Source organism: Delphinapterus leucas, chromosome 6, assembly GCF_059928025.1.
Source record: "Delphinapterus leucas isolate spDelLeu-1000000601 "Yukka" chromosome 6, BTC_Dleu_Yukka2, whole genome shotgun sequence".
NCBI lineage: Eukaryota > Metazoa > Chordata > Mammalia > Artiodactyla > Monodontidae > Delphinapterus > Delphinapterus leucas.
Window position 1 is genome coordinate 74,411,406 of NC_143134.1, and position 26,715 is coordinate 74,438,120.

Genomic DNA, 26,715 nt, shown 5'->3' on the forward strand with positions numbered 1-26,715 from the left:
TAGATGTGGAACCCATCCCTCCTCAAGCCTGTTGTGGTGTCACGGTGCGCCCTCTGGTGGCCCATTTTTCAATGGCTTCATCGGCCCTGATGCGCAAAGTTAAGGAACCCTCTCCTGGTGAGTGCTTCCCTCTTCCACTATGGAGGAGGAACCACAGGTGGGGGACAGGTTTCTAAAGTCAGAGTCTTGTAAATGGCCAGGTCAGAGCTGCTTCTATGATTTCCCAAGGAGAAATTGCTTTATGTGTGCACACTGAGGAGCTGCACATATTTTCTCAAGAACACGTTTCATATACGGTATGTTTCCTTGTTCCTATCTTGGTCTGTCTGGCCAGAGGTGAGGCCAATGGGTAAGAGGTGGTTCCATGATGAAACATATCACTGGTGAAGTGGGCCAACTCTAGGCTGTGGGCCTTGTATGCCATGTTAGGGAGTTGAGGCTTACCACTTTAGCCAAATGATCCTTAAGGGAATGGGGAGCTACCAAAGGGTTTATTGTGGTGGTCGGGACATGATCAGATTTATACTGCAGAAAGGTCACTCTGAATGAAGTGAGAGGAATGGATTATAGTTCACAAAATCTTGGAGGCAGGGGGACAGTCAGGAGGCTGTTGCAGAAGAGCAGGTGAGAGATGCTGGTAGCCTGGACCAGGTGGTGCCATAGGGCTGGAAATAAGAGGGTGAATTCTTGGGGACGTTTGGAAGGTATCCTCACACAGGATGGTTGGTAATTAGATGTGGAGAGTCAGGAAGAGCTGGGACTAGAGAACGCTGCCCAGATTTTTGGCTTGTGCAACTGGGTAGATAGTGGTCATGTTCACTAAAATTAGAACTCTGAGGGAGGCACAGGTTTGAGGGCGTGATCGCCTCAAAGGAGTTCAGTTTAGGATGTGTTCAGTTAGAGGAACCCGTGGAATCTCCAAGTGGAGATGCCAGATCATTGCTCATCTGACTCTCAGTCTCAGGCTCTTGCTGCTGCACCATGGCTGCCTCATCCTCCAGGCATAGCTCAAACTTTGGAATGGTGGGGTGAAGGTGCTGTCAGGGACCTTTATTCATTTTGGCCCAAATGGCTTGCCTGGGGCATCCCTTGTCCTGTTAGAGAAGGAATAATGGGGAAAGGCTGCAGGGAAGAAACCTCACTATTACAATATTCCCTTTTCCAAAAGTATCTATGCACCATAGTAATATTGTAATTGATTCAGGCAAGGGTTGTCAATGGATGCTAAAGCCAGTTTCCTTGTAAGCAAGATATCTACACAGTCTAAAAATATCTCTCCATAGATTATTTATTACAACAAAGGGAAAAATTACCTTTAGAGTGAAGAAATCTGGGTGACAATACCAATGTCTACTCATTGATTATTTACTGATTATGAAAAGGGCAAGTATCCTGTAAAGTGGAGAAATCATCTGGGTACCACATGATCAAAGTCAATGTCACCAATAATGGGACAAATTGACAACAGGTGCCTCTTACTGCGATGTGCTGAGAAGGACACAGCATGTACATAATTTGAATCTTGTCCAAAGGAAACACCAAACAAACCCAAATCAAAAAACCTGCTAGAAAACCACTGGCCTGTACTCTTCAAGAATATCAGTATTGTAAAAGACAAAGGCTCAGGCACCATTCTGAAACAAAAGAGACTAAAGAAACAAGACAACTAAGTGTAAATATGCAATCCTAGATTGGGAGAACATGTTATAAAGGACAATATTAGAAATATGGCAAAATCTGAATATGATTGTGTTCAGTAATAGTATTACATCATTGTTAAGTGTCCTAAATTGGATCATTATACTGTGCGCTCATTCTTAGGAGACACTTGCCCATATGTTTAGGTGGAAAGAATCACAATATCTATAGCTTACCTCGAACATTGATATTTCCTGCCTTACTCCATATGGGTTGCTATCACAAAATACAACAGACTGGGTGACATGTAAACAACAGAATCATATTTCTCACAGTTCTAGAGCCTAGAAGTCCAAGGTCATTGTGCACATTTGAGTGAGGGCCCTCTTCTAGGTTGTTGACTTCTCGTTGTATCCTCAAATTGGGGGAAGGGTCAGGGGAGCTCTGTGGGGTCTCTTTTTTCTTTAATTTTTTTTGTGAATACTTTAAAAAATTTTTATTTTATATTGGAGTACAGTTGATGAACAATAATTGTGTTAGTTTCAGGTGTACAGCAAAGTGATTCAGTTATACATATACATGTATCTATTCTTTTTCAAGTTCTTTTCCCATTTAGGTTGTTACAGAATATTGAGCAGAGTCCCCTGTGCTGTACAGTAGGTCCTTGTTGGTTATCTATTTTAAATATAGCGGTGTGTACATGTCAATCCCAATCTCTTGATCTATCCCTCTCCCTCACACTTCCCCCTGGTAACCATAAGTTCATTCTCTAAGTCTGTGACTGTTTCTGTTTTGTAAATAAGTTCGTTTGTATCAGTTTTTTTAGATCCCACATATAATCGGTATCATATGCTATTTGTCTTTGTCTGACTTACTTCACTTAGTATGATAATCTCCAGGTCCATCCACGTTGCTGCAAATGGCACTATTTCATTCTTTTTTATGACCGAGTAGTATTCCATTATATATGTATATACCACATCTTCTTTATCCATTCATCTGTTGGTGGACACTTAGGTTGCTTCCATGTCTGGGCTATTGTAAATAGTGCTGCTATGAACATTGGAGTGCATGCATCTTTTCAAACCTGAGCTTTCCTCTTTGCCAATATATGCCCAGGAGTGGGATTGCAGGGTCATATGTTAGTTCTATTTTTAGTTTTTTAAGGAACCTCCACACTGTTCTCCATAGTGGTTGTACCAATTTACATTCCCACCAACAGTGTAGGAGGAGGGTTCCCTTTTCTCCACACCCTCTCCAGCATTTATTTGTAGACTTTTTGATGATGGCCATTCTGACTGGTGTGAGGTGATATCTCGTTGTAGCTCTGATTTGCATTTCTCTAATAATTAACGATGTTGAGCATCTTTTCATGTGCCTCTTGGCCATCTGTGTGTCTTCGTTGGAGAAATGTCTATTTAGGTCTTCTTATAAGGGCGCTACTCCTAATCATGAGGGCTCTGCCTTCATGACCTAATCACCTCCCAAATGTCCCACCCCAATACCATCACATTGGGGGTTAGAATTTCAACATATTGGGTTGACCAAAAAGTTCGTTTGGATTTTTTGTAACATCTTATGGAAAACCGAACGAGCTCTTTGGTCAACCCAATATGAATTGGGGGAGAGGGAGGCATAAACATTCAGCCTACAGCAGTTGCTGACAATAATATTAATATGTATATTTGTATACAGAAAGATAAAGCAAATATGATAAAATGTTAACAGTTGGTGAATGTAGGTAAGAGTGTACAGATGTTCAATGTACTCTTTTTGCAGTGTTTCTGGGGGGTATTTTTTTCAAGGTAAAAAGAAAAGAAATACATCTATCTGACCCATATACAAATAAAGGGGATTCTGAACACTGAAAATTCTAACCAGGGTCTCTTTTTTAAGGTCAACTCTAATATTAACTTTCAAAGCCACTAAATTCCATCTTGATGAAATATCAAAATAGCAAACAGGTGAAGGAGCAATTTCCTGTCCTGCCAGGCTCTTAAGAATGTACAGTATTTGCTGTCAATTTAGAACCTTCAGTGTTTAGAGAGGAATTTGTTTTCTTTTAAATCAAGGTACCTAAGTTGAAAGTGCCCAAGGTCCAAAGAGCAGCTGGAACAATCATTACCGCCCGCAGGCGTTCCTGTCCACTAGCCACGTGTCAGTGGGCGACCTCCGGAACCAGCCAGGCTGTGCATGCACCGGCTGTTCCTGCTGGGGGTGGGAGTAGGGGGCCGGGGCCATTTGGAGGCTCCTGTTCACAGAGCTCCTCCTGAATCTTTCTCACTGCCTGCTGAGCATGCGCAGGAAGTTAGGGACTCAGAGCGCTGAAATGGATCTTGGAAGGCGCTCAGTCCAACTCTCCCCGCCTTCCCATCTGTGGCTTTAACCTCCTCTACAATGTCCCAACCAAGTGGTCATCCACTCACTGCTTAAACATAGCCAGTGGCCAAAACTCCTAGACAGCCCCTCCATTTTCAAACGTCTTAAATCATTTGAACATTTTTCCTCTTACGAACATGTATCAGAGCAAAATATCTACTTTTTTTTTTTTTTTTTTTTTTTTTGCGGTACGCGGGCCTCTCACTGTTGTGGCCTCTCCCGTTGTGGAGCACAGGCTCCGGACGCGCAGGCTCAGAGGCCATGGCTCACGGGCCCAGCCGCTCCGCGGCATGTGGGATCTTCCTGGACAGGGGCACGAACCCGTGTCCCCTGTATCGGCAGGCGGACTCTCAACCACTGCGCCACCAGGGAAGCCCAATATCTACTATTTTTCAAGGCACCTAGTAAAGAACTTTTAATGAAAAAAATGTCAGAAAAGGTTAACTAAAATTGTGGAGCACTTCAAATACTTACAGTCCATAGTTAAAGTCATATTTGACTGTTTCCAATCCTTTAGCAAGGCATCTCTGTGTCACATCATTCAGAAATAATAGAAATTTACATTGGAAGGCCCTTCTCAATCACCTCCCGAGGTACGCCAATTTTATGGCTATATTTTTAAGAATAAAACAAAAATAGAGCAAAATTATTTGTAAACATAGAGAATGCATGTGTATATATGCAGATGGTGTGTTTGCATGTGCTCAGATAGAGATGCAGGAGGATAAAGGTCTAGGATACTCCTGGGGAGTGGGATTAGGTAGGGGAAGTGGGAACAGGAGGGAAGAGGAAGCCTTTTTTACTTTTTACCCTATATGTTTGAATTTTTTTTTCCCAAAGAGCACATGCTATTTTTATCATGAAAACATTTCTCTCAAAATTTAAACAACAACAACAACAAAAGACACGTCACTTAAACTGAGCCCAAATCTGATTGCCTGGAGTTTCCATTCTGTACCACACTCTGGGCAACTCAAAATAAGCCTATTCCTTGTTGCACATGGCGGTGAGTCAGCCATCTGATGCCACTTCTGGGGGCCCCCATGTTGTCCTTATCCAAGCTATATGTTCCCATTTTCTTCAGCTGTCGTTCAGCTGACAGGGTTTCAAGTCTCCTTGACATCCTGTCACCCTCCACTGAACTAGAGCATATCAAGTGAGCTCAGAAAAAATCTATTTGCATGTTCAGGTGGCAGTTGGTCATCTGTTGAAAATTAGCAAGTCCATGTGTTCGTCCACTAACTTGGCCTAACTTTGTGGGTTCTCAAGTGCTGTATTAAGTGATTGTATCAGTGATGGACAAAGCAGGTCTGCAGGGCCCCCATGCAGTTTTTATCTCACAGCGCTTATAAAACCTGGCTGACTTATCAATGCCAACCCAGGACAAGAACAGAAAGGGTGTCACATGATATCCTAGTTGGGCTTATCCCGAATAAAACCTTTGTCATAGCTCGAAGATGCTAATTCTGGATGGAAGGTTAAATTAGGAGAATGGGATTAACAGATACACACACACACACACACAAGATGCTAGTTCCAGTTTCATTTATCATTAGAGTGACAATACCTTCTGTTTGCCAAGTTGAGTCTTGGTTTAATGCCTATTTGTCCTTGCATAATTATTAATAATGCCACCTTTACTCTTAAAAGTATTACAATTTGGGTGATTAGCTATATACATGGTCACCCCACTTATCGCATACCAATAATAATATCTCCCTCACATAGAGAAATTTTCTTAACATTGGAAAGGGAACTTATCCCTGGCTTCAGCTAAATCCAAAACATTTCTGAACATTTCAGATCTATAGATGCTGAAATTCAGGGGATGAGGCCGCTGCTAACATGATTTTTCCTCTCTGGAATTACATAACCATTTGAAATGGGAGCCCCCAAACTGCATATTGGGAAGCCAAGAACCAGATTTCTTGAGACAACTGATTTCAACGCAGTCTAAGGTTAACAGAGTGGCCATGGTACATTTTTTCTTTCCCCTCTTCCTTAGCAATATGCATTCCCTTGAAACTCCATCCCACCTCTCCCACCCAGGAAAATTTATTCCCCCAGGAATCAAGAGAATCAGCCAATCGGTGCAAATTACGTCAGCACAGATCAAAGATGAAAGCACAAAGCATGTAGTCCAGAGTACTGAGTCTGCCGCTTACTTGTTCAGGTTTCTTAACCACTCCGTGCCTCAGTTTCCCCATCTGTAAAATGGGGATGATAGTGTTCCCTACCTCATACAGTTAACAGGAGGCTTAAATGAGTTATTAATTTAAAACAGTGCCTGGCACGTAACATGTGCTACATGGGTATTTGGTAAACAAACAAACAAAAAATGAGGTAACTTGACCTTGATTCCATGATTCCAAGACTGGAATGGTCAGAGGAAAGAATATAAACAAGAGGTGTGTGAGTGGATCTGCTTGACAAATTTGAGAATTAAACTGGGCTCTGTTAGGAAACATCACTGGAGAATAGAGTTCTATCAGCTGAAGCATCCCACCCGGTGCAAACAGAGGAAATTGTCCTTTCATAGATTGGTGCTCTGGACACCTGCCTGCCTGCCATTTCCTCCTTGTCAATAAAGTCTAAAATAGACCAACCTCATTAGTGCCAGGAGGACAGGAACAAATTAAATGGTGGCTATACTGAATCCTGTTCAAAGGTACAATGACCGAGGAGGAAACCACTGCCATTCCTTCGTTTACATGAAGCCTCGATGAGTGTTTTTTTGGGGGACACACAATTGAAGCTCTATAATTTCTCCCATAATGTACCCTCATTGTCTGTACACAAGGCAGATTGGATGTTCAAGGAACTAGGGTTCTCACTATGCTGAACATAGCAACAAACTACAAGTTATCCTTGAACCAGGTCTTTCCTAATTCTGAGTTCTTCCCGTATGGTCTTCAGCTTACCCTCACTTCAGCTGGTATCTCCCCGTGAGGCATTGCCAAGAACTTCCTCTTCAAATCTGTCTCTCCCATGCTCAGAAGTTAATTACCCCCTTTCATATCATAACTTCCTTTCATGTATTTGCTAATGTCACAAGTTTTCCTGCAGTCACATGACTGTCCTGGGAAGTTTTGAGTCGATTTCATTAATTCAGCTCTCAGAGTTGAAGTATAGATCTTGTTTCCCTTTTTTAGGTTCTGGGGAGACATCTCACTTGGCCTCCCATGCTGCCTTTGGTCGATTATAGATTTTGCTGGTTTTTTAAAAAAAGTACGCCTGTGTGTGTGTGTGTGTGTGTGTGTGTGTGTATACTATATATATAGAACTTTAGTGAAAGAAAAATAAAAACAAGAAAAGAATTACTTTTTCCCTGAATTTAGAACCAGACTCTAATTCCTGTCCTAGACGGTCATGACCACAGGAAATGAGGAATATCCTCCCATAAAATGTTTTCTCTCATGATTTCTTTCAGATGCTTCAAAACAAAAGTTTTAGGTCTTTGCCCAAAATCTGGTTCAGGTTGTGTGCTTTTTCTGTGCCTGAGGGTGGCATGGTTTAGGAGGAGCAAATAACATTGGAAATCTCTTCTAACTAGAGTTGCCAGATTTAGCAAATGATAATTGAATTTCAGATAAAAATGAATACATATTTAATATAAATCTGTCCCATTCAAATTGGCAGTATCTGCAATATATGGGACATACTTATACTAGCAAGTTATTTCTTGTGTATCTGAAACTCAAATTTAATTGAATGTCCTGAGGGTTTTCTTTGTTTTGGGGTTTTCTAAAAAAATTATTTATTTTATTTTTGGCTGCTTTGGGTCTTTGTTGCTGTGCGTGGGCTTTTCTCTAGTTGTGGTGAGCAGAGGCTACTCTTTGTTGCAGTGCACGGGCTTCTCATTGCGGCGGCTTCTCTTGTTGCAGAGCATGGGCTCTAGGTGCGTGGGCTTCAGTAGTTGTGGCTTGCAGGCTCCAAAGCTCAGGCTCTGCAGTTGTGGCGCACGGGCTTAGTTGCTCCACAGCACGTGGGATCCTCCTGGACCAGGGCTTGAACCTGTGTCCCCTGCATTGGCAGGCGGATTCTTTTTTTTTTTTTTTTTTTTTTTTTGCGGTACGCGGGCCTCTCACTGTTGTGGCCTCTCCCGTTGCGGAGCGCAGGCTCCGGACGCGCAGGCTCAGCGGCCACGGCTCACGGGCCCAGCCGCTCCGCGGCATGTGGGATCTTCCCGGACCGGGGCACGAACCCATGTCCCCTGCATCAGCAGGCGGACTCTCAACCACTGCGCCACCAGGGAAGCCCTGTGTTTCTATAACGTTTTTATAATGTAAAAAATTCCCTAACTAATACATGTTCCTTAGAGAAATTTAAGAAATACATGCAAACAAAAATAAAAATCTCTTCCATAAATCCAATGGGTGGGTATTACTCCTGTCAGCATTTTGGTGCATGATGAGAGCACGTTGGTGTGGGTACCAGCATTCAGTCTTCCTTCTTCAGAAAGCCACACCCATATTTTTCTCTGAGGATAGCCCCTCAATCAATGGAGCATCATTTCTAGTCCAACTGCCAATCCAGATGTCATGTCCTCCACTGCCAAAACAGGTGACCAAGATGAGATTTCAGTCTCTAGCCAAGTGATCCTCAGGGATTGAAAATGGTAAAATTCCTTCATCCTGAGAGGAGAACCTTGAGGTCACCTGTTAGTTGCCGTCACCCAGACACCTAAGCATCCCTGGGTCCTGGGCCTTCTGAGAACAAATTCTTCAGCTTTTCCTTCAGTTCTGTTATGGTAAACTGATTGCACTGATGGTCCCAACCAGTGGCCTCCATATCCAAGTCCCTTGCAAGAGTTAGAGCCCTATGAAGAGGTGGAGTCTAGTTCCTCACCCCTTGGGTCTGGAATGCCTTGTGACTTGCTTTGGCCAACAGAATGCAGGGGAAGGGAGAGTGTGCCAGCTCAGAGCCTAGGCTTCAAGAAGCCACGTGTGTTTCCACTCTCTTTCCTGGAACATTGACTCCACCATAAGAACTGACCTTGTGGGAGATTGGGATTGACATGTATACACTGATGTGTATAAAATGGATGGCTAATAAGAACCTGCTGTATAAAAAAATTAATTAAATAAAATTCAGATAAAACCTTACAGTGTTGCTTGATATGACATTTGAAGGCTTTAATTCAAATGAATACTTATAACAAAGAAATAAAATATATTTCCATCAAAAAAAAAAAAAACTGACCTCATCTTGGCCAGTCTGCTGGAGGATGAGAAACCATTTGGAGGAAAGCCCAGGGGCCTCAGCCAACTCACAGAAGCAGAACCACCTAATGGACACACAGGTGCCTTCAGATAGATGGAAGACCAGCCTACATTCCTGAGCTAAATAAATTGATTTTTCAAACCACTAAGTTTAGGGTGGTTTGTTATGCAGCAATAGCTAACTGATACATCTGTGAACTTCCACATCCTTCCAATAACTTCCTGTCCTGGAGAGCCAGAGTGAATTTCTGTGGCTGCAAACCAAGAGCTCTAATTGACACTTTCAATTCTTCTACCAGAATATGATCATATGATACATCCTCTCTTGTAATCTACCTTATTTCACTTAGCAATTGATTTTGAGCATCTTTCCCTAACAATAAACTGGGCACAGTAAAGAAGGAAAAACTGCCAAATACCACTTCAGAGCCTCTGCCCAAATCAGTTTCCATCATGACATAATGGCCTTTGGTCAAAAAGCCATTCTTAGATAGGCCTAGAATGATCCGTTCTGTTCAGCAGGAAGTGCCTTTAACCCGTTTCTCAGTGAGATTATTGAACAGCAGGATGATTTTTCACAGCTTGATGACCAAGAGAAGGACACAGCCATGCCTCAGAGGTGCTTGAGAACATTAACATTTCCAGTCATTGTTTACCTCTTTGGAAAAGGAAAGCATTCAAAATGTTCTATTCTTTTCAAATGTGTAAGACATTTGGGTGGAGAAGACAGAAAAAGAGATAGGTATTCCCTATAATGATTTTATTTTTGGACCTAAAACTGAGTGATGGAAGTTCTGTAGTCCTTTTCTTCCTGATCATCCTATTTCTATTATCCTTTTTTTCCCCCACTAAATGGTAGCTTTAATTTGAGATACTATTTGTTTGCCAGAATGGGACAGGGAAGGTGCAATGCTTGCCTAATAATCATAGTGCTAATGGAAATACATTCATACTTTCCAAAAAAAATGAGCGTTTGTCAAAATGGATCCCCTGCAACTCTGCAAATATTTCTATTGGAGGGAGTTTTCTGGATGCATTATCTACATGGGTCCTTTCCAACAAGGTGCACCACTGGAAGTCAATTCTTGTCTTGATTGGTTTTCCTTTGAATTTGATTTTTGCTGATAATAACAATAGCTAGCATTTATAACACTTCCTATCACATTTATCTCATTTAATCTTCACAAAAACTCCATGAGGTAGATATTATTATGATTCCCCTTTGAATAAATTGAGGCTCAGGAAAGGCAAGTAAACAGTGCAAGGGCCCACAGGTAACAAGGATCAGAGCTGGAATGTCAACCCAGTTTATCAGACTCCCAGGTGAGAATGCTCTACGGTACCTTGATGTTATATTGCCCCGATCACTCTGGAATTTTTTCCATAGTGATATATGGAAAAGACATGATATATATATATATGTATATATCAAAAAGACATGATATATATATGTATAAAATCACCAAAATATGGATTAAATACCTCTGATGCCCTTTTTATCCAATGGGAAGCATTAAGTGGTCTTAATGAATTTCCCTTCTATTCTAAGAGGGTATGATGTTGAAATCATACCTGATCTTCTCTGTTTCTTTCCACTTGAAGCAACTTCCTCAGTCTTCCACACAAGCCTGAAGGGGCCAGGAGAACACACAATATCTCCCTGAATGAGACGACTGGGGACCCTTGTACAAAACATCATTCAAGAACTTGAGAAACGTTCTCAATATTACCACAGGCAATTGCTGTGGTACTAGATGGTGAGAAAGAATACACTGTGTGTAGAACAGGCTCTCCTCTTTCTGAAGTGGATCTCACCTTAAAGAGTAAACATGGGAAACATGAGAATACCTACAAGAGACACCAGAACTAAGAATTGCGGTACATCCTACAGATCTGTACTGTCCCACAGAACTTTCTATAATTATGGAAATGTATAATGTCTGTGCCATCCAGTATCATAGCCCCTGACCTCATATGGCTATTGACCACTTGAAATATAGCTAGTATGACGGAAGGACCGCATTTTAAATTTTAATTAATCTTAATTAGTTAATGAACCAAAATTTAACTAGCCACATGTGGCCACGTCTGGCTACCATATTGGACAGTGCAGCTCTGGATGATTGCCAAAGTATAGTGAATGAAATAGGGAAGGGTGGTTGGGGAAGGTCTCAACGAGATGTATCTTGAGCAGTTTTTGAAGAGGGGTAGGGAGGAAAGAAAATGCAATTGGGTTGAAAAAGAAAGGAAAGGGGGAACACAAGAGCTTTGTCCTAGGAGAGCACCACGGTTATAGATTCAAATGCCTACCACAAGGACTGTGAAAGTAACTTAAACAAGGGAAGCAGGTTGGGGGTAATGGGGTATGGTGGGGGCTCTGGAGAATTAGGGACCCTGGCCCCCTCTAACGCATAGGTCACTAGTCAGCTCCAGCCAGCTATTGTCATACAGAAATGCAGACACAATGTTGACTACGCTATTTTTTCAGAGAAAAAAAGAAGAAGAAGAAAAAAAGAAGAGAAGTCAGAAATTCAGATTTTTATGTGAAGTCCTCTAATTTTAAATGTTGGCACCCATATCAGTCAGTGTAGGCTACGTGTCTTCAGCAGACACCTGTTGGTGCCCCCGTTCATGTCCACGCGGCATTCACCTTTGGCAGGCTGCCCCCCGTGAACACCTTTAACTCTCCTCCTGAAGACGTGGCACACACACTTGGCCTTCATGCAGGGAGGGCTGAGAGAGAATCCTGCAGAGTCTGAGTTCTTGGAAGCAGCTCTCCACCAATGCTAGACATGGAGGAAGCCCATCAATACCCCAGTCTCCCACCTCTCAGTTGGGATGGCTGTGAGGTACCATCTAAACTGTCTCCCAGAGAGACCAGCTCGGTGCTTTGTGACCACCTAGAGGGTGTGGGCTAGGGAGGATGGGAGGGAGACGCAAGAGGGAGGACATATGGGAATATATGTATACGTATAGCTGATTCACTTTGTTATACAGCAGAAACGAACACACCATTGTAAAACAATTATACTCCAATAAAGATGTTAAAAATAATAGATGAGTAGATAAAGCAGATGTGGTATATGTATATGTATGGAATACTACTCAGCCATAAAAAAGAACGAAATTTTGCCATTTGCAACAATGTGGATGGACCTAGAGGGTATTCTGCTAAGTGAAATAAGAGAAAGAAAAATACTATATGTTATCTCTTGTATGCTGAATCTAAAAAATAAAACAAATGAATATTTTAAAATATATATATAAAAAATAATAAATTGTCTCCCAGAGCTCTCTGTGAGATGAACTCCAGCTGTCCACAGCAGAGACTGGCAGAGGCTGGAAACCCATTGCCTTCCCCATCTCAACTCCCACCCTCGCCTACTCATGTTTCCTGGGATCACCTTCAAATAAACGACTTACACACCAATCCCTATCTTAGAACGTGATTCTGGAGGGACCTGAACAAAATACAGTTGTAACAAAGAAACTCAAAATCTCAGTGGCGAACTCCGTGAAGTTTTAATTTTCACTCCGTCACAGCCAGCGTGGGTCATTGCGGAGATTTCTGTCTGGTCATTCAGGGACCTGGGTTCCCTTCATCCTGTGGCTCTGCATCCTCTATGATACCTTTCTTCTCTGCATTCAGCTGCAGATGGAGAGAGAGAACCTGCAGCCCTGGGAGAAGGATTTTTATTGGCAAGGCCTAGAAGAAGTGAGGAACCCTTCTGCCCACTTTCTCCTGGCAAAACAGTCACGTGGTCCCTCATCCGCTCTGAGGAAGCTGGGAAATGCAGTTTTGCTGCGCGTCTGTTACAGAAGGAAGTTGCTGTTTCTGCCACTGCAGCTTACCTAGATTTTGTAAAACACCGTCCAGACCAAAGAAACCATGTCTGGGAACCAGATTCAGCTTGTCAGCCACCAGTTTGGGATTTCTTCCCCACACATCATTCCCTACAATTGAGAAAAAATGCTAGCAAGTCACCCAACAAGTTCTTAACGTACACAGAAACAAGTGTGACACATTTTACCCAATCGTGTAATAAAATAAGTGTATGAAAATTGAATCTCTTCTTCCTTGACTATAATTTTATAATTTCAGGGAGAAAATTATAATTTCATTTCTGATAGTTCTTACATGGACAGTGTCTCCCAACCGGGTCGCTTTCTTTACTTCCTGTGCTCTCTGTGAAGTGATTATCTCTCCATAAACAAAAGATTTAAAGGTAGTCCTACGCCCACCTCATCTTTGAGCATCCTCTCCTTGGCTCTCTGCACTCCAGCCATGCCGCCTTGGGGTCTTTGCAAATGCTGTTCCCTCCTCTAGGAATATGTACCCTCCCTTGTCTAGTCTCCTTTTCTCACCCTTTACCTAACCGCTCCTATTTATGATTCCAGTCTCAGTATAAACATTGTTTCCTCGCAGAAGCTTTCACTAACCGCTTCAAATCAAGTCACTTTCTTCTGCCCAACGTTATTCTCTCGTTCCATCCATCACAATTCAGGACCATATTTGTATATTTTATATATGTCTCCTCCAGAGACTGCTCACTTCAGCATCATACACACAGCACACAGTGTCGGGCACACTGCTAGTGCCCAAAATAGATTTGTCCAATAAATAATACCGAGAAAAATCCACTGCTTTAAAGAATCTTCTAGGGATATTTTTTATAATTAAAATAACATTTTCCAATCTGTTTTGGAAGTTTAGTTAAACTTTACTGGGATTTAAGAACGAGGAGTATTTGTACATTGAATGCTACCTGAAGCAATGAAATAAAATAAAAATTCTTTCTTTATCCCAGAAATCCTTGAACTTAGTCTCTTCTAAAACTAGCCTAGATAAAACTCCATGTGATCATTTATGGCAACAGGGGTGGAAACATGAAAGCTCTTTGAAAAAGTGAAAGAGGTATTATTACGATGTAAAGGGTTATTTCTTAAGAGCATAATTGGCCGAAATAATCTACCAAATTGCCTGGGCAGGGGAGCGGGGTGGAGTCGGAGTTAACTTCCCCAATTCTTCCCTTTACTTTACCCTGCGCATTTCCAATGCATCTGCCATCACTCCTAGCTGTACTCCCAGCTGGAGCCCCTCCCCCGCCCCAGTCCTTTGCCACCAGCAGTCAGAGTGGTCTTTCCTGTTTGTGAACCTAACCTTGTAGGAATTGCTCTTGGTCTTAGAATGAAATCCAAATTCCTACAAGGTTCTGCACGACCTGCTTCTGGGCTACTTCTCCATCTCATCTGGTGTTCCTCTCCCTTTCTGTCAATCTACTATAGGACTATTAGTCTTTTTGTTTCTCAGACTCGTAAGATATTCCCCCTTATGGCTTTAGCGCCCTCTGCTTGGGATGCCATTCCCCATCTCTTTGCCTTAGCTGGTAAATTCTCAGCTGTCTGAAACATGATTTCTGCAAAGCGGCCCTTCCTGACTACTCCTCTAAATGTAGACCCCCCTCTTCACTGCCAAGTGCTATCACATCACTCTTCATTTTCCCCACAGAACCTATCCCCGTCTGTGAGCATCTACTTTGTTATTATTTGCATCTCCCCACTAGGTAATGAGGATCATGTCTGTTTCTATTTGCTACCATATCCTCAGCATTGAGGACAATGCCTAGCAAATAGTAGATGCTTAGTTAGGTGTTTGTTGAATGAATGAATGAACGTTTAGCTAGCATATTATAATAGAAGGTTTATATCCACAGATGTTACATATCAACGTTGTTAATGTGTCACTATTACTATTATTATATCTGATACACACAATATCTTTATGCATGTTGATTCTTTGTGAATGTTCGGCCCAATCAGAGGTCACTTATATGTTCCAATATTTCAACAGACATTTCTTGAGCACCCACCATGTGCCAAGCTCTGGGTTACTCTAAGTACTAAGCTCTCATTCCTAGCTGCACATTAGAATCATAGTGATGTAAATCATTTCACAATGTATACATGTATCAAAACATCACATTGTACACCTTAAATATATATAATTTTATTTGTCAAAAATAAATGGAGTCCAATAAACCACTGATGTAAAAAAATAAATTAATTTAAAAAATTTTTAAAAAGTTTAAAGAGTAACTATGGATACAGTCAGGGAAAATGACTCCTGCTAAAGGTTATGTTTTGTATAGAAAAAACAAACAAAAAAAGAATCAAACTGATGTATACTGGGTCCCACCCAGACTCAGTAAGCTACATCCTCTAAGTGTAGAACTTGGGCATCTGAATGTTTTATAAACTTTGTAATGTGTGCAGTGAGAGGTGAGAATCCCTTGCTCTGTGCTGCCCAATACAGTAGCCATCAGGTATATGTGACCATTTAAATTTAAATTAATTAAAATGAAAGTTTCAGTTCCTTAGTCACATTTAAAGTGCTCACTAACCACATGTGGCACATGGCTACAGTATCAGTGCAGATGTAAGGCATTTCCGTCATCAGGAAGTTCTACTGGACAGCGCTGCTTGAGATAGTCAAAGGAGAAGAAGACAGTTTCTGCTGTGGAAATGCTCACAGTCTAGGGGAAATTCTTCCTGAAGTCTCATCTTCTAGGAAATTTGAACCTATAGTATTGCTGTTAGATAATTCGTATACCAATGAAATGTCCACAGGAAAGATACAAAACCAACCCAAGGTTTAAGAGGTAAACAGTGTCCTCACAGCTAACATAGAAATGATGTCAAAGAGGCTGGCTTGTGATGTGCACAGTGTCTGGAACAGAGAGGAGCTCAATAAACACCTATGAATGAATGAATGAATGAACGAGTGAGCAAATGAATGCAGAGCCGTAATGTATATGGACCAAAATGTGGTGTGCTCAATTCCCTTTCCCGCCTTCAGAGTCAAAACTAAAGAGACAGAATGGCCTGTATGGAAATAAGGTCAGAGTGTTACATGAAAGGATTGAGGAGATTCTTAACAAGACTGTTTTCTTCTTCATGCCTGAGCTACATTTTGTCTTCAATTGCTCTAATATGGCCCTGGGGGTCTAAGATCAGGAGTGAGCTGATCAGAGATTAGGAGTGAGCTAGTCAGACCATTTGATTCCAGGGCCAGCACTTGACAGCTGTGATGCCGGGCGAGTCACTTAGTCAGGTCTCAGCCCTGATTCCTCATGTGTAGAAGAGGAGTATTGGTACCTCCCTCATAAGGTGATAGCCAGGGATGAGTATTGCAACATGTGGACACTTTGAAAAAGAAAGAAAAAGAAAAGGACACTTTACCTTGAGTGCACTGTGAGCTCGTTATATATTTAGGTCCCTTAAACTGTCCCGGATGCCCCGATTTTTTCTAAAAAAGCAAATGAAGAGGTGGTAGATACAGGACTTGTACTGTGCTTTACAGCTGACATTCTCCAGTTCCTGGTAAATGATAAGAGATGTGAAGGTTCCGCTTCTGCCAGAGATTGTATCACTCTAAGCTACCAAATGCAGAACAAAGCTTTAGTCTGGGTTTGACATGAGTTTTGGTTTTGGGTTTTTGTTTTTGTTTTGGAGGGATTTGTTGCCAACGGGTGGGATTTGAACGTGTTTTCCCTGTAGGAGGCAGAGTCGGAAGTCTGGCCTGCTAAGACTCTTTTGGAAGCTGAAACTAATTAAAATGTTTATTTTAGCCCCTGTAGCTAAGACACGGCAGGGGAGAAAGTCCAGCATTCATTTTTATGCAGATGTAATTATACCCACCAAGCTCGGTGTGACCCGTTCAGCATCTGCCCCAGGGCCACCCCACCTGTTCAAACACCTGCCCAGGACACGAGTATTTGGTAAAACAGTACTTAATGCCGAGCCTAAGGCACCAGGGTTCCCCACCCACACCCAAGGACAATAAAGCCTTGTTCCACCTTTCGTTACGTACAGACTCACCTCTGAGTGAAGTACAGTCTGCCTTCCTGACGGCAGATGTGGAAACCAGGGATACAGAGGGCCAAACATACAGGGTCATTTTATCTAAGGGACTTGAGTATCCTGGATTTTGGTATCTGGGAGTTTGTGGTGGTTCCTCGAACCAATGCCCCACGGATACGGAGGAACGATTGTACTTTCCTAGTTTCCTTCTCAATGACATCTATAAAGTTACGCAAAAGAGAAAAAGAGAAAGGGAAAGAGAAGAACTCAAAATAAAGTAATTGAGTGTTAGTTTTTTGTGTGTGGTATCACAGAGATTGAGAAAGATACAAGAATAGGTGTGAGCCCTCTGTACTTCCTGAGTACTTACAAGATCCTTGAAGAAGTGTAAAGGTACAAGACAAAGCTAATGGAGACATTCATGGTTTTGAATGGAGGAAATTAATGAGGCCACCTCTGAATACCCACTTTGTCTGAGCACGGGGTGGCTGCTTCACTTACATCACCAGGTTACTCCCCGATACTCCCCACTGTAGGTGCCGTTATGAATAGTCTGCAAATGAGGAAACTGAGGCTCCAAGAAGTTCAGTGACTTGGGAAGTATAACTAGAGGGCTAAGAACATAGGCTTGGCGGCCCCATGGATATGGGAAGGAGTCCCAGCTTTGCTAATGGCCAGCCGTGCGATTTGGGGCAAGTTATTCATCTCACTAAACCTCTGTTTTGCCATTTGTAAAATGGGGATGCTAATAGTGAACTACCTTTCTTATGAAGAGTCAATGAATTAGCACATGCAAAATGCCTGACGTATCACCTGTCACAGGAAACATGTCCTCAGAGCAAGGTTTACCATCATCCTCCTGAGAGACCACACACTGAGGGGCGTGGCAGAGCCAGGAGACCAACCTGGGTTGTTTTATTCCACTCGTAAACCTTCCATATGTTCACTTTTCAAAAACTAAGTTCAGAGAAGATAGTGGGAAGTAGAAGGGGATAAGCAGGGAGAACACCACAAGAACTGGAAAGAGGCAGACCCGTCCTCCTGTCTCTGGAACACACCCTGCATGTAGGTCCTCTGACTCCCATCGCAGGCCCTAGAGAAAATCTGTTTGGTGGCCTAAGAAGTATTTGTTTTCATCAAGAGCAGAGACAGTAAGGCCTCTAGAATTCCTGGCCTTGATGGTGAAGAGAATTTACAAGGTACATATTATATTGTTACAGGCCAACTCCCTGTTTTCTTCTCCCCAAGACTTTTCTCACACCCTTTCCCCCTCTCTCCTTCTCCATCTCTTGACATTGGCCTCATTCTTCAAGGACCACTTCACATCCCACTACCGCCCCATGATCTGGTCTCGCCTTTCCCTAGATGCCAAAACATGTATTTTCAGTTTAACATTTAAATTGATTTCTCTGTTTCAGAAGGACTAATCTCCCTTAAATAGACTTATGTACTTCCTTTGTCTATGCCATAGGGTTTGCTACTAAGTTGAAAACCTAGGAGGCTCTAGTGACGTGCTTGGTATGAATTCTTGTTGAGAACCAGACTGATAATGGCATTTGTGAAATGCTAGTGAGGTAACGAGGACCGAACTGAGAACTTGGCACAGAATTTTAAGACTTGGGTCTCCACCTGCAAGACACTTTCATCCCTAAAGAGAACAAAGCTCACAGTATTTTGTACCTGGGAGACACTGTAGCAGAGAGGTTAGCAACATGGGTTCTACAGTTACTTAATTTCCCTTGCTTTTCTTAACAGTAGAATGAAAATAATAGTAGTACCTACTTCATGGGATCTTTGTCGGGTTTAAACAAGATAACGCAAGTCAGCCTCAGTGCAGAGCCTGGCACCTCCTAAGAGCTCATAGTTAGCTATAGGTAGGTTCAGAAATGAGAAAAACAATTGTTCAAATGCCAGGTTAGAACAGCAAACATACTCAAGAGGCTCACCTGGACATATTCCAGAAACAGCCCAAGCTCTGTGAAATTATTTTGAAGGTATTTAGTGCTAAGCTCACAGTAGGAACAGATACTGTGCCCATGCCAGTTTCTATGCAGTGTGCCAGGGGACAGGGAAAAAGAGCTGAAGAATGGCAAGGAGCTTGCTTCTGGGCTTGGGGAAACCCAGGTGGAAGTCAAGGCCACTTCTTGTCCTCTCTGACCCGGATCACAGGGACGAGTCAATTGAAGACACATGAAGTGACAGAGTTCCAGGTCGTGAACGTAGAGTTTTGTTGCTGTGTATTCCATCATGAGGGGAGTCGAGGGCTGAGGACACTGGGCTACAGTGGAACTGGGAAATTTTTTTTTTTTAACAGAGGCCCCTTTTCAACACAGGCAATATTTCTTTTCTCTGAAACTGCTTTGAGGAGAATAAGCAGGCAGATATGATATCACTGAGCTGGAATCATCCAGCCTCAGAGGCATCTCTTGGCACAGCAGTCCGATCCCGGGGGGCAGTTGTGTTCGACACTGGCACAGTGTGGAGGGGGGAAATCAGCTGTTTGGGAAATGACTTTGGTCCACATTAATGCGCTGTCCTGAGGAGGTGGGGGGAGGAGTTCTTGGACTAGGTAGTGACTTGGTTTCTGGTGGTTGCTGGCCCTGCTGGAAGCACTTACAGCACTAAAATGAAGCTCCCCCAGCCACTGCACTTAGCATGAGGGTGCCACACATAGCTGAAAGTGGGTTCTGGTTCAAAGGCTCCTGTTCCAAATTTAACTGTGTTTTTAAAGAAAACAAAAAGCTGAAAGGGCTTCCCTGGTGGCGCAGTGGTTGAGAGTCCGTCTGCCGATGCAGGGGATGCGGGTTCGTGCCCCGGTCCGGGAAGATCCCACGTGCCACGGAGCGGCTGGGCCCGTGAGCCATGGCCGCTGAGCCTGCGCGTCCGGAGCCTGTGCTTCGCAACGGGAGAGGCCACAGCAGTGAGAGGCCCGCGTACCGCAAAAAAAAAAAAAAGTAAAAGTAAAAAAACAAATTTAACTGTGTTTTTGATGAACTTAGTTGGGGGGGTGGGGTGGACACCTGCCAAGAGTGTCTCCAGTGGATCCTATTAACATGCATCCCTGCAGCTGGGGAAGTCACAGTGCTAAGGTGCCCTTGGTTGAGCTCTGGTTTTGGATGTGATCATCCTCCTTGCCTGAATGGAGATAAAAGAGAACCGCCTGCGATTACAGATTCAACAGAAGCATGTGTTGAAATGCACAGAGGAAACGGTGCAGGCTCAGCAATGATGAGCTCAAACTCTCTTAGGAAGTTGATACGGTAGACTTGCTAATAACAATATCCACTCCAGAGACAGCACTTGCTGCATGCTTTGTCTGTGCGCTGCAGTCAGGACCACACCTGCATTAATTATCTCAGACTCATCACCATCGTCACTCTGTGATCTTCCTTTTCTGTTGAGGTGCCCGAGGCACTGAGAGGTCAGCCACCTGCCTGGAGTCACACAAGCAGAAGGCGCAGAGGCAGTGCTTGAATGCAGGTTATCCTGATTCCAAAGTCTCTGTTCTTCCTACCAAGCTGCCCGTGTTAGTCACTAATGCAGGTGGCACTGACAGCAACACATACTGAGCACCTGCTGCGTGTGAGGGGAGACAGAAACCGTGCCTACAAAACAGTTCTGAAAAAACAGTGAACTTTTTGTGTGTTACTAATTGGATGAGAATAAGAGCCATCTCCCAAAGAAAATAGGAATCCTTTTGAGAGGGGGGACTACATCTGCTTCCTACCCAGCGTGCTTTGCTCAAGAGCCTATGCCTAGTAGGCACTGGGCAAACATCTCCTGATGCTGAAAGGAGAACAAACCAAGTCTTGGGGCTGAGGGTCCTGAATTATGGTCCCAGCTCTACCCCAAACTAGCTTAGTGCCGTGGGCAAGTTACCTCACCTCTTTGGGACTCAATTTCCTAGTTTACAGGATAGAAATAATAAAGTGAAATTTTAATGTATGTCCTGGCCGACATCACAAGTTCCAGTGGAGATCAAACGAAGTAATTACATAAACGTGCTGGAAAACACTAAGAAATGTTGTTATTGGGCTTTATTCCTTGGATTATTAGGGAGGGGATATCACAGAGGCCTGAGTGCTGGGGGATGGCCTCACAGATGCAGAGGATAAAGGGAGCTATGGAGTCTTCGGCATTCTAGAAGCCTTAAACTGGTCAGTTCTCCTTTTATGGTGGCTCATAATCAAGTTTGAAAGTCAGGGGGTTAAGGATGGGATCCAAAATTCTGTCCAGCTTTGGGATCAAGGGTCTCCTTGTTCAGTGCAAGTGGTCCTGCCACCCTTCCTCCCTGTGAGCTTTGCTGGCTTCCTCTTCCACACCCTCTCCACACCCAAGGAGTGACATTGCCTGGGGCTAACCCTCAAGACCCAGGGCCTGGACTGGAGTTGTTCTTATTATGACAGATTGCTTCACCACTCTAAACTGCTTCCTCAGCAGGAAAGAAGAAAAAAAGAAAAAGAAAGATGATAATAGAACCAACCTTACAAAACTATCGTAAATATTTTAAAAAGGTAAAATCACTATAAGATGCTCAGCCCAGTAGCTGGGAAATAAATATAGGCTATTGTTAATATTATTACTATATTTATAATTCTAAGTACTATGTAGTTCTGACCTTCTGCCAGACTCATCCCCTGATATACTTGTTTTTAGCTAAAGTTCAATTTCCTAGAAAGAGATTTTAAAGAATTGGGAAAGGCTAGTGAAATCAAGGAACCAAAGGTCGCTAAAAATTTATAAGGCAAGAAGCCGGAAGCATCACTTCCCCAGGATCCAGGTTTTCCCCCAATAATCCAAACTGAAAAACATAAATTCGGACAGAGATAACCTGCCTTGCAGGGTTATTTATAAATGACATCAAAAGAATTTTACATTCCGTAGCCCCTCAGTTGAGAGTTTTGGAGAGAGCAAATTTTTGTGCGCGGTCATCGCTATCATTTGCTCTGAATCGCCTTAAATTCCCAGGCTCGCCATAATGCCGAAGCCAACCCCCTGGAATCTGCCAACAAAAGCACACTGACTAGATTACAAGTCTTCTAAAGTTTCCTGATTCAACCTCGAAAGGCCAGGAATTCCTTCCAACAGAGAAGGTGAAGGGAAAGAAGGAACTTCAACAAAAATGTCTATCTGTGTTATCTCATTAAATATCTTCTAGGTTTATAGGTTTGGGGAAAGATTTCCTCTTTGGGTGAAGTGGCAGGAGGAAAGAAAGAGGCTCAAAAGCATTGCTTGGCTTTCCAGAAGTAATGGTGGAAAATCCCCACCCCAGAGGCTTCCTTTCTCTCTAGACAAACAGTGCTCCTGGAGTTTCCCAGGAGAGCCCAGCGTCTTGACCCAGGCAGGCAGATGTCAATTATTGATCTTCCATTTTGCTGGCGGAGCCACCGGAGCTTAAAGGTGAGGTAGTGAATTCATGCGCACATCCTGGTAAACCTGCAGCCGCGGGTCAGATTTCACGACGGTTAATTAAAAATGATCGAAGACCCGTCCCTTGGAAAAAAAAACCCAAAAAACTCTGGGCAACCATTTTGTCTCAAGGAGGCTGCTCAGACCCAATGTAAAGTAGTTCTGGATATGTCTTGGTTGTGTATGGCGTTGCCTTGAAATAAGCAAACAGCTCTGGAAAAGGTCTCATGACAGAAGAAAGTGAAGTGCGCTGTGGGGAAGTAGCAAGACGTAGCCTTTCCATCCCGGCAGCTATCTGCCCTCAGGCTGCTCAGTAAAAGCCTGGGAATCCCAGAGCAGTAACTTGGTGGTCCCACCTGCTGTATATTTGCCTGAGCATTTTTATGGTCATATCGACACTTGTCCTTCTGTTTGTGTAGTTTAACTTTAAACACACTTGTTCTCTTTTTGGTGGCATTTTCAATTTCATTTCTTTTGATTCTTGACCCTCTCCTATTTCACGATCACTTCCATTCCCTTTGTGACACTTCAAGAAGAGAAAGCCTTTAACGAAGGGATGATGCAGTGATCGCCTTCAAGCCATAAACACAAGCGTTAATCTTAAATGAGAAGACTGTCTGCTTCCCTGCCCAGACTGGTTATATCTGAACTGACTTGTCAATCAGCATCTTTTCTGGTGAGGCATGTAGCCCAGCATGGCAGTGAGAACCCTGCAGCAGGCAGATAACGTTTTGAATCCTGTAGTTACCACTGAATAGTGCATGATGTCAGGTCAGTTACTTAACCCCTCTGCCTTCAGCTTCCTGATCTCTTTTTTTTTCTTTTTGCGGTACGCGGGCCTCTCACTGTTGTGGCCTCTCCCGTTGCGGAGCACAGGTTCCGGACGCGCAGGCTCAGCGGCCATGGCTCACGGGCCCAGCCGCCCCACGGCATGTGGGATCTTCCCGGACCGGGGCACGAACCCGTGTCCCCTGCATCGGCAGGCGGACTCTCAACCACCGCGCCACCAGGGAAGTCCCTGATCTCTTAAACTGAGAGTACAACAGCATCCTCCTCACAGAGATGTTATGAGGATTACATGATTTTATAAAGCTTCAGTAAACCCTAACTCCAACTACAGTATTTTATTGCGGGCTCACTGAACTAGATGCCTGATAGAAAGAAGATAAAGTGGAGATGCTTAACATTTTATGACAACTTCAATGTGAAATTCACTTTCCCTAAGGATTACAATGCTTGCGTGACTTCAGTTTTCCCAAGATGACAGGGACAAGATATCATTCATTCTGAACGGCAGTTTCCTGCTTTCTGGCCCCAAATCTGTATCTATCCTCCAATTTTAATTATACCTTCTCTTCAGCCTCACTAGCGTCACCACATGACATGTGCTTTTCATCCAGTACTCTCCTACCTTCCCAGAAACCTTAGATGTATCAATTATCCCTTCTTGCCTCTCAACTAGGTCCTTCCCATCAGTATCTAAGCCCATGAGTACTAGAAAATAACCTCCCTGGTCCATGTCCCCGCTCTTGTTACTATCCCTTTTCTCTCTTTTCCTTCAGGGCCAACCTTTTAACAAACGGTGTACTCATTGCCGCCATTTTTTCATAACTGATTCACTCCTTAGCCCATTATAATCTGGTTTCTAGCCCAAACGTTCCTCCAAGAGTCCTCACTAATATCCCTAATGCTCTCCACGTTGTTAAATCCAAAGACTGTGTCAGTCTTCATCTCATTGACCCTTCGTCAGTGTTGGACGTGGTCCCTCCTCCTTGACCTTCCTTGGCTCTGGGACATCACATCTTGGATTTCCTTTCATCTCTCTGGCTGCTTCTTTTTTGTCTACATTTCTGCCTCATTCTCCTTCACCTCCTTTCATTAAGTGTTGAATTTCCTCAAGGCTCAGTCCTAGACCCTCTTCTCCCTTTATGCACTATGTCCAGGAAATAATTATCAATTTTGATTTCAGTTATCATCTACATGTCAGTGGGTACCAACTTACATCTCCAGCACAGACTGTTTCTCTGTGTTCCAGACCCAGATGTCCAACTACATATTAAATCTCCATTTGGAAACATTCCTTTGCAGCACGTCCAAGACCAAGTTCATGATCTATCCCAGCAAATCTACTCCTCTTCTTTGTTCCCTATTTCAATGAATGGCACCATTATCCAGCCAGTGTGTAGCATCCTCGCTGCCTTCCTTTCCCTCATTACCATATCTAAGTTATCACCAAGATCTGTCTCTTTCCCCTACAAAATGTCTTTCAAAACAGTCCTGATTCTAGTATTTCCATAGCCATCACACTAATCCATGCTGCCATCGTGTTCTCTCTGTTTTATTGTACTTCTTCTCCTATTTACTCTGCTTTCCCAGGCCCCTTCCTTTCACACACTATAGACAATCCACCATGTGACGTCTTTCCATAAAACTTGCCAATTGATCACATTGGCACTTCCTATTGGACTTCCTATAGATCACAGGAAAATAACTAAAATCCTTAATACGGTGTGGCAAAGACTGACTTTCCATAATATCCATTTTCCCTTCTTCCTTACAAAAATATTAGGATGGTAATGTCTCTCTCTCTCTCTCTCTCTCTCTCTCTCTCTCACACACACACACACACACACACACATTTCCTAGCCTCCTTTACAGAGAGAGATATAACCTGTAAGGTGCAAGCAAAAGTTGTTAAGTACAGTGGCCAGGGAAGCCCTTTAAACTTTTCCTTTTAGTTCTTCTTCATGCCTGGGTTGTGGATGTGATAACTGGAAATCCAGCAGCCATCTTGAGACCTTGAAGGTGGAGACCAGTAACTAGAGGTGATAAGGCAGAAAGATGAAAGAAGCCCGGGCCCTGATGACTTTGTGAAACCGCTCTACAAGACTTGACTGCCTACTTCTGGGCTTCTTTCCTATGAGGAGACAAAATCCTTATTTGTTTAAATTCACTATCATTGAATTTCTGGCTTTAAGAGTTGAAGTCAATTTCGAATTGATTCATACAGGATTTATAAGGCCCTCCATGGTCTGGCGTCTCTCAATAGCTTCTTTCTGCCCCACCTCTCGCCTTTACATTCTTCAGTTCACACTGGCCTGAATTCAGTTGTTCAACTGCACCATGTGGGCTTTCCTTCACGGGGCCTTTGTATGCTCTTCTCTCTGTCTATAGGATTTTCCTTCCTGACCCTTCATCCTCCAGCCTGACCTAATTTACCTCTACTCATCCTTCAGATCTCAGCACAGCTTTCTTAGGGAAGCCCTCCCTGAACGTCCCTTTTACTCTTCTCATCCCCTCCCTCCACCAATCTAGACCAGGTTCCTTTGCTACGTGCTGTCATGGAACTATATGCTTTTGCTTCAGATACTTTTCCTAAGTTCAGTAATTAGACATTCGTTTATGTAATTTTTGGATAAATATCTGTCCCCTCTATTAGATTTAAACTTTATGAAAGCAAGGGCCATGTCTGTTTTTGTTCAGAATTTTATTTCCAGCACCTGGCACAGTTCTTGTGTATGTGTGTGTGTGTATAAATATGTATATATTTATTAGGCACAATATATATAGACACAGACATACCTCATTTTATTGCACTTTGCATACACTGCATTTTTTACAAGTTGAAGCTTTGTGACAACCCTGCATCGAGCAAGTCATTTTTCCAACAGCATTTTCTTATTTTGTGTCTATGTGTCACACTTTGGTAATTGTAGTAATATTCCAAACTTTTTCAGTATTACTGTATTTGTTATGGTGATCTGTGCTAGGTGATCTTTGATGTTACTACTATAACTCACTGACGGCTCAGATGAGGGTTAGCATTTTTTAGCAATAGAGTATTTTTTTTATTAAGGTATATACATTGTTTTTTTTAGACTTAATGCTATTGCACACTTAATAGACTACAGTATGGTGTAAACATAACTTTTATATGCACTTTTATATCATGTGACTCACTTTATTGCAGTGAACCAAACCCACACTATCTCCAATTTATACCTGTATTTCATGCCTAATAACTAAGAGTCAAGTGAATGAAGGAAGGAAGACCCCCAGTCTCTTTTTCATAATCGATCTCAGTTCCCCCTCATTCTCTCTTCCCTCAATCACTCTTTTGCCAAAACTCTCAACCACCTTGCACTAACGTTTTCATAGTAGAGGTATCCTCTACTTTTTGAAAGTTTACTTTACACCACTTCACTTT